The sequence below is a fragment of the Taudactylus pleione genome, unplaced genomic scaffold, assembly GCF_031769625.1.
Source record: "Taudactylus pleione unplaced genomic scaffold, aTauple2 ptg000731l, whole genome shotgun sequence".
Lineage (NCBI taxonomy): Eukaryota > Metazoa > Chordata > Amphibia > Anura > Myobatrachidae > Taudactylus > Taudactylus pleione.
Genome location: NW_028285133.1, coordinates 2,298,342 through 2,306,003, shown reverse-complemented (window position 1 = coordinate 2,306,003; position 7,662 = coordinate 2,298,342).

Genomic DNA, 7,662 nt, shown 5'->3' with positions numbered 1-7,662 from the left:
ATTGTGGACCTTATTAAGCACACTGGACTCAGCGCCTGATTCATTACAGGTCGCAACTGCACCAACGTATGCAGATAGGCCGATGGTGCCTACTGTACATGCGTATGAGTTAGCATTGAAATCGTACTGCGATCACTTACGCAGATACAAAGCCATCGCAGATCGTGGGATGGGATGCCAGCGTTTGGGGGTGGTGACAGGGGAGTGGTTGGAGAAACGCAGGCGTGCCTATCCGTTTGAACGCCATTTTCTGGGCGTACGTAAATTAGCCAGTGTGATGGCATACGCAGCTTGAGTACACACTGCATGTGACGACATCTGATGTTGCTCGATGGTACCATTGTATACGCAGGTCTGCGAGGTCTTACTGACGTATGAAAGTGGTAGTGGGCGTCTCTATGCCGGGTGAGCAATTGCAGACATGATCATATTTTCTCAGCAGAACTGCATACGTAACCGCAGCTGTGATCGCAATAGCGATCCGTAGTGAATCGGGCCCTCAAACCACAGGGCATCTCCAAAGGCACAGTTACTGTGCAATAGCGTATTTAGGCCCGTACTTGCTAGAGTGCTGAATATATTTGTGCCCTCAGGCTGAGATATACTTGCTAAAATGTTGAAGATATTGTTTTCTGGGCCTCATTCAGACATGACATCCTTGATAGACAGTGGGCGTCCTTATGCTCAGGTAAGCTTTGCAACTTTAAGAAATTGCAGCTGCGAAAATATGCTAATAGTTGCAAAGCTTAGCCGAGCATAAGGACGCCCACTGTCCATCAAGAATGTCACGTTGAGTCATTTTACTGTATATGGGCCTAGCCTCTCTGCTGTAGTATGGGAAAGAATAGCCGGTGGAGTCATTACCAGAGGAAACAAGCTCCAGTGGAGCTACCATCCCTACTGTACCATCTATACCTAACTTCTCTGTGTCCACACTTCCAACCCAGGGTACCACACAGATGTCCTTAGTACAGATATGTCCACTCCTCATACAGTGTGGCTTCAGTTGTGCTAAATTGCACCTCTCGGCGCACCAGGTGCATGGCGCCTCAGCCACGCCGATCGTCTTTTTGCACAAATAAAACAACTGGAAGCGACAGAACCGCTTTGATAGATTGCACTGATCAATCTGATGTGCGACATTTGTACAACTGTGTGCCAATGAGTCTGAATCTGTGTATGAAGTGCGACAATGCAGCGCCCATGGCTTTTTCTCATGCCAGGTTCCATTTTGCTCCATCTGCAACGTTGTATGTGTTTAAAACTAATTCCTGTGCGGTTAAAATCGCAGCCCAGTGTCTCTAGGAAACGTTGGTGTTTTGCTGTGTGTGCAATGCGGATAAGATGCAAAATGTAAAGAATAAGATGGTACGCTACACCCCTCCTAACAGCTTGGTCATGCTGGGTATCTCACACAGTATGGCGTACTAAGGCTAGGTGTATGAGGACACATATATGCCTGGACTGTGAGTGGGCCATGAGGTCCACGTTTGGGAAACACTGTTCTAGAGCAGTCGTCAAGTACCCCCAACAGGTATGTTTTGTGGATCTCTTTAATCATGCACATCTATTTTGCTGGGTCAGTAATTATCCCACCTGCTCCCACAGACAGAAATACTCGTATAATGAACCATTGGGAGTACTTGAGGGTTGGAGTTAAGAGCCCCTGTTATAGATGGTCCGCCCAGTGTCTACTCTCTGTCCTTGGAGCATACTCACATACATCAAGGCTATATCGCACAATGGACACTGACTCCCTCTTGTTGGACCTGGTGCTGTAATTTCGTCTGCTGGGCTGCTCCCACCAACCACTACAATAAACATAAACATATTGAACCCGGTAAGCTGCTGATGGCTTGGCACCTATTCCTGAGTTGTGCACTGCATGGGCGTTGCCATGTTGAACTAATCAGCTGACTCCAGTTTCTCCTAATCACAGAGGGGTTAGCCTCCACCTGACCAGAGTCACCAATGACTGATCTGAGCATCCTATAAAGCCATCAGTTGCATCTGCTCATTTCCAGTACTACTTGTATCTTACCAGTTCCTGGTTCCAGTATCAGCAGCTCCACCTTCAGATTCCTGTTTGGATTGTTGAATCTGCTATCTGGTGCACCTTCCATGGTGCACACTCAAGCTCTGAGTTCATCAGTTCCTTTTCTCTGCAGTTTCTCCTGATTTGTGTCTACCTGCAATCCTGAGCAATGGCCACACTGATAATCATTTCCCGTTTGCAGAGTCTGCACAATAACCATTGCTGTATTGAGCAGTTCCAGCCTGCTAATCATTCCTACAGCCAGTACCTGAATGCATTATCATTCAGCCTGCAGCCTACACATTCATTACCTGGGTGCATTATAACTCCTAAACTACAGAGTGCACACCCTACACCTGCATGCATTATTTTTCAGTCTGCAGAGTGCACATCCATTACCTGTGTGCATTACCACTCTTAACTTATACCAGTATGTGAATTCTGGCCCAATGGTCCCAGTACAGCACCCAAACAAAACGCCGGTCCTGACAGCCCATAACTAGGGCGGTGTGACAGGTGCAACCACCCAGTTGGCAGAGTCTAGGTGGAGTGATGGTGCCAGGTCCAAATTTGCTAGTGGCTGGTCTCGTCTAAACCAGTCACCGTATAGTACTGGTGCCAGATATATACCTTTCCCCAGCTCCCTGACAGGCTCACCTGTCACATGAAACCTAAATGTCAAATCAAAGCCTAGGTACAGATCTGCAGTCCGCTCCCCACCTCAACTTGGCCTGTTACACTCAAAGTCCTGTAGTCAGGTGAGGGGAGTTGTCCGAAGGCAGCCTAATGTACAGTAAGTGTTTTGGTTTTTGAACAACTGGGGTTTTTTAAAGTTGTTTATTCACATTTTTCCGGGAATTGGGGTGGAGGCTGCAGATGGTCAGCAGTAACAAAGCTGCCCAAATAGACCTCTGGCTGGTAGTGTGGTGTTAAAGTGGCACAGTAATATGGTTAGCAGTGTGTAATGTGGTTTAAGTGTGGTGCTGTAATATAGTTTTCAGTGTAGTGTGATGTAAGGTTGGCACAGTAATATGGCTGACAGTGTAGTGTGGTACTGTAACATGACTGTCAGTGGGGTGTGGTACTATTACACAGCTGGAAATGTAGTGTGATGTAAGGTTGGCTGCCAACCTGTCAGCCATATTACTGTGCCAACCTTACACCACTCTACACTGAAAACTATATTACAGCGCCACACTTAAACCACATTACACACTGCTACCGTTGGCATTGCAGTATGAATGTCTGTGCGGTACTGTAATATCGCTGTCAGTATGGTATAATACTGTAATAGAGAGGCTGGCAATGCAGTGTACTGAGGCAATGCAACGTGCGCCAGTGCTAAGGGGTGACTAAAACTTTGCGTGTGTGGGAAGAGTCGCAGTGCGGTCTCTAGCACAGGGCAATAAAATGTCTAGATGCGGCTATGCCCAAGCTTGCGCCACCTGTGCCTCTGCACGGGGCTCTGGAGGTGGCACGGTCACTACTCCATGGCGCCTGCATGTGGCTTGCAGCCTGATGGGCTGCCGGATTGTCCTTAGGATGCTCCGGGCAGTGCTTTACTTCCCAGAGCCGGTGGCCCTCCCCCTAGGTGTGACACCATCATATCACAGGTTTGGGGGGGGGGGTCCAGAACAGGGCGTACTACCGACGTCTCTTCCACCTTTTAGCTCATTTCCATCATTTCAATTTGCAAATTGTAATCTTATTTTTGCACTGCTCCACAAAACAAGGCGCGTCAGAGTGTTTTCTCCACACCCGGCAAAGGGCAATCTCACTCTGGCCATTTCCATCTATCAGCTAGTTCAGATTTTGCAAACATCGCCCATAAAACATGCACCTTCTCAAATTAAATCAGCCCCCTGCTGAATAGCACTGAGGTCCATCCTGGCATTGCTTGGTTGGTTGGTGTCGGGTTAATTGTTTAAAGTGATAAAATCATGAAATGTGAAAATGTAATCAGTCACCAGCATAAGCTGACAGCCAGAGCCCATTGGAACATGTCATTTTACAAACATACAGTAATATTAAAAAAATAAAAAACACACAGACCTCAGACATCAATTATTGTATTACAGTATTTTATTTGAAATAAAGGCACTCGCATAACTCCTTTGTACGCTACTTTACTATTATCCTAAATCTACACAAATGATAGCATGCATACCAATGGGTATGGATGGACATATAGAATAGAATGGGTTTTATTTTAATTTGTGGTTTCATAGTGGGGAGATGTACTAAGCTCTGAAAAGTGATAAAGTACCAGCCACTCAGCTCCTAATTGTCACTTTACAGGCTGTGTTTGATTGGTTGGTACTTTATCACTCTCCAATTTATCACTTTCTAGATCTTAATACATCTTCCCCATAGTTTGTCGTTGCAGCTTAAATACCAGTGGGTAAGGATGGTCTGCTACCGCTCATGAATTACTTATGCCTGTACTACCTAGGGTCACGGCTGAGAAATCTCATTATAAGCATGTTTTTTTTTTACTGAATAATTTACTTAAATACGAAAATACCTTTTAAAAGGCTTTCTTTTTACTATTGACTTATTTTAGCTTTGTTCAATTTAGATACATTTATTTAATTTTGATAACATTTATATAGAAAACTTTGCCTAGATGTTAAGGACCCAAGGCCCTGATTCAGAGCCGGATGCTCTGACCAGAGCGCTCGCTCTGAATCAGGGCCCACCTCCATAAATATGGAGCGTCCTCCTGGATGCTCGTATAGCTGTGGGTCACCACCCACAGCATATACGAGCGTGCAGGATGATGGTCGCGATGGTCTTGACCATCGCCACTGCGAGCCGAAGCCTGCGGTTGAGTTTCTCAACCGCAAGACCCGGAGTGATTTTGGCTCTATTAGAGCCAAAATCACTCCCACTGACATCACTAGTGATGTCAGTGGGGCCGGCTTCTGACGGTAGGCGTTCCCTTGGGAACGACTCCGTCTGGGAGGCACGCCCCCGGCACGTCCACCAAAAGGGGCGTGCTGTCAATCAACATCGACAGCACGCCCCCTTTGATCAGACACTACGAGCGAAGGAAAGTCCTTCGCTCGTCGCGTCTCGCGCACAACGGAGCTCCCTCCGTCGTGCGCATGCGCAGTGCAGACCATCGACCCACTTGCGAGCGGACAGCCGCTCGCGAGTGGGTCTGAATCAGGCCCCAAGTCAGCACAGATATCTAATTTTATATCAGACTTTTTGGACCTGATTCAGAGGTGGAGGTAATACCGCTGCCACACGCAAGCGGCAGATGTTTTCAGTCTATGCATGTGTCCCGATGGTTACAGCTCTAAGCCACAGAATACATTTGGACGAATGAGCTGGGGATTTCAGTGAGCGTTCCTAAGAGAGCTAGCCAGACGCATTTGTGTCAGTCGGCAGTTGCGCCTACAGATGCCATTGTACTGATGCCGATGGCCATGTCTGTGCCTTCATAGGGCTGGTGCAATGTTCAATGGTACGACCGATGGTGCAGCTTAATACGCACAGCGGTGGATTAGCAGTGGATTAGGCACCTTTGTACTAATACCATCGGTTATGGCATTAGCATAGCGACGTAGTTGTGCTGCGGCAAAAGATGTAGTCGTGCTGCGATAGAGTGCCCCTCTGAATCTTCTAATAACCTATATAATTCGTCATCATATCCATCCATCATAGAGGAGTGTATTTTGAGAGAATGCATAACATAAAAGAGAATGTAATTAAGAAACATATTGTTCATTAACATTCACTACCGATCGCAAATGCAATTACGCACGCAATCGGCCGATTGTTGCCTTCTGCGCATGCGTATACACCGCAGTGCGCGTGCGCTAACCGACCACTGCGATCGGGAGACCCATCTCAGAGTGATTGACAGAAAGTGCCGTTTGTGGGAGGTGACGGGGGGGTGGTCGGCGAAACGCAGGCGTGCCAGTGCGTTCGAACACCGTTGCATGGGTGTGCATAAATTATCCATTGCGATGCCATACGCAGCGTGAGCCCTCATAGCGTGCGATGAAGTTAGCAATTCCTGAGTAAGGTCAGGGCTTGTGCAAGTGTGCGTGAGGCTGCGATTGTACTCGATGTCACCGATGGTTTTGCAGTCTTGCTATGGATTACGGATGTGTGTAAGGGAAGGTGGGCGTCCTTATGTAGTACTGCAATGGCATAGCGATCGCAATGGGTTAGCATACTATCGCAGTCAGATGGCGGGCGTAATCACTATTGCAAACGCAGTTGCGATCTGTAGTGAATCAGGCCCTGAGACGGTAGTTTGTAGCAAAACAAAAATTCCACTAACTGAAAATGATGTGTGAGCATGGGTTAGATTTACTAAGGGGCAGTTTGTCAGTAGGAATAACCACTAAACAAGCCAGGTTGTAATGGCCACTCCCTGCCCATAAAAATCCATTTTTGTTTTTGCGTAATACTTCATCTACGCTCATGCAGCCCAGCCCTTTTAGATGTCTACGAAACTAGACTACCCCGCGGAAATTGGGCCAGATGTAAGGTTAGTGCAGCATGGTGGCACAATGGTCCATTCACAGCACTAGGGTCATGGGTTTTGGGTCTAACAAGTGCCCCATCTGTGTCATACTTGCCAACATTGCCAAGTCCCACTCCAGGAAAGGGAGGTCCTGGTGGGCAGCTTGGGGGCATGGCACAGCAAATCGTGTAATCATGACCCCGTTCCAGTGACATTTTGTTGTAATTTTCTGCAAAATTTTGCCGTCTATGGGGCTGTGATTCTTAGAGAATTATGGGCCTGATTCAGACCCACTCGCAAGCGGCTGTCCGCTCGCAAGTGGGTCGATGTTGTGCACTGCGCATGCGCACGACGGCGGCAGCTCCGTCGTGCGCATGCGTCAGAAGCGACGAGCGAAGGACTTTCCTTCGCTCGTTGTGTCTGATCAAAGGGGGCGTGCTGTCGATGTTGATTGACAGCATGCCCCCTTTGGTGGGCGTGCCTCCCTGACGGGGGCGTTCCCAAGGGAACGTCTACCGTCAGAAGCCGGCCCACTGACATCACTAGTGATGTCAGTGGGAGTGATTTTGGCTCTGATAGAGCCAAAATCACTCCGGGCCTTGCGGTTGAAAAACTCAACCGCAGGCTCCGGCTCGCAGTGACGATGGTCGCGATGGTCAAGACCATCGCGGCCATCAAACTGCACGCTCGTATAGGCTGTGGGTGGTGACCCACAGCTATACGAGTGTCCAGGAGGACGCTACATAATTATGGAGGGCGGCCCTCATTCAGAGCGTGCGCTCTGCTCAGAGCGTACGACTCTGAATGAGGGCCTATGTCGTCAGGCCACTTGCCCCACCCACTTTACCTGGAAAGTGTCAGGATGATGGGGACTTGTTTATTCCTGGAGGCCAGGAGATTTCCCCCGAGATTATGGAGTCTCCTCGAAATTCTGGGAGAATGGGGAAGTAAAATCTGTGTGGACCCTGTATGTTCTCCCACAGCTGGCGTGAGTATCCTGCGTGTGCTCTAGTTTCCTCCAACACTCCAAAAAACATAATAGTAGGTTAACTGGCATCTGACAAATGCTAACCCTAGTATGTGTGTGTACATTACATGTGGCAGGGAATATAGATTGTAGGCTCCACTGAGGCAGGGACTGATG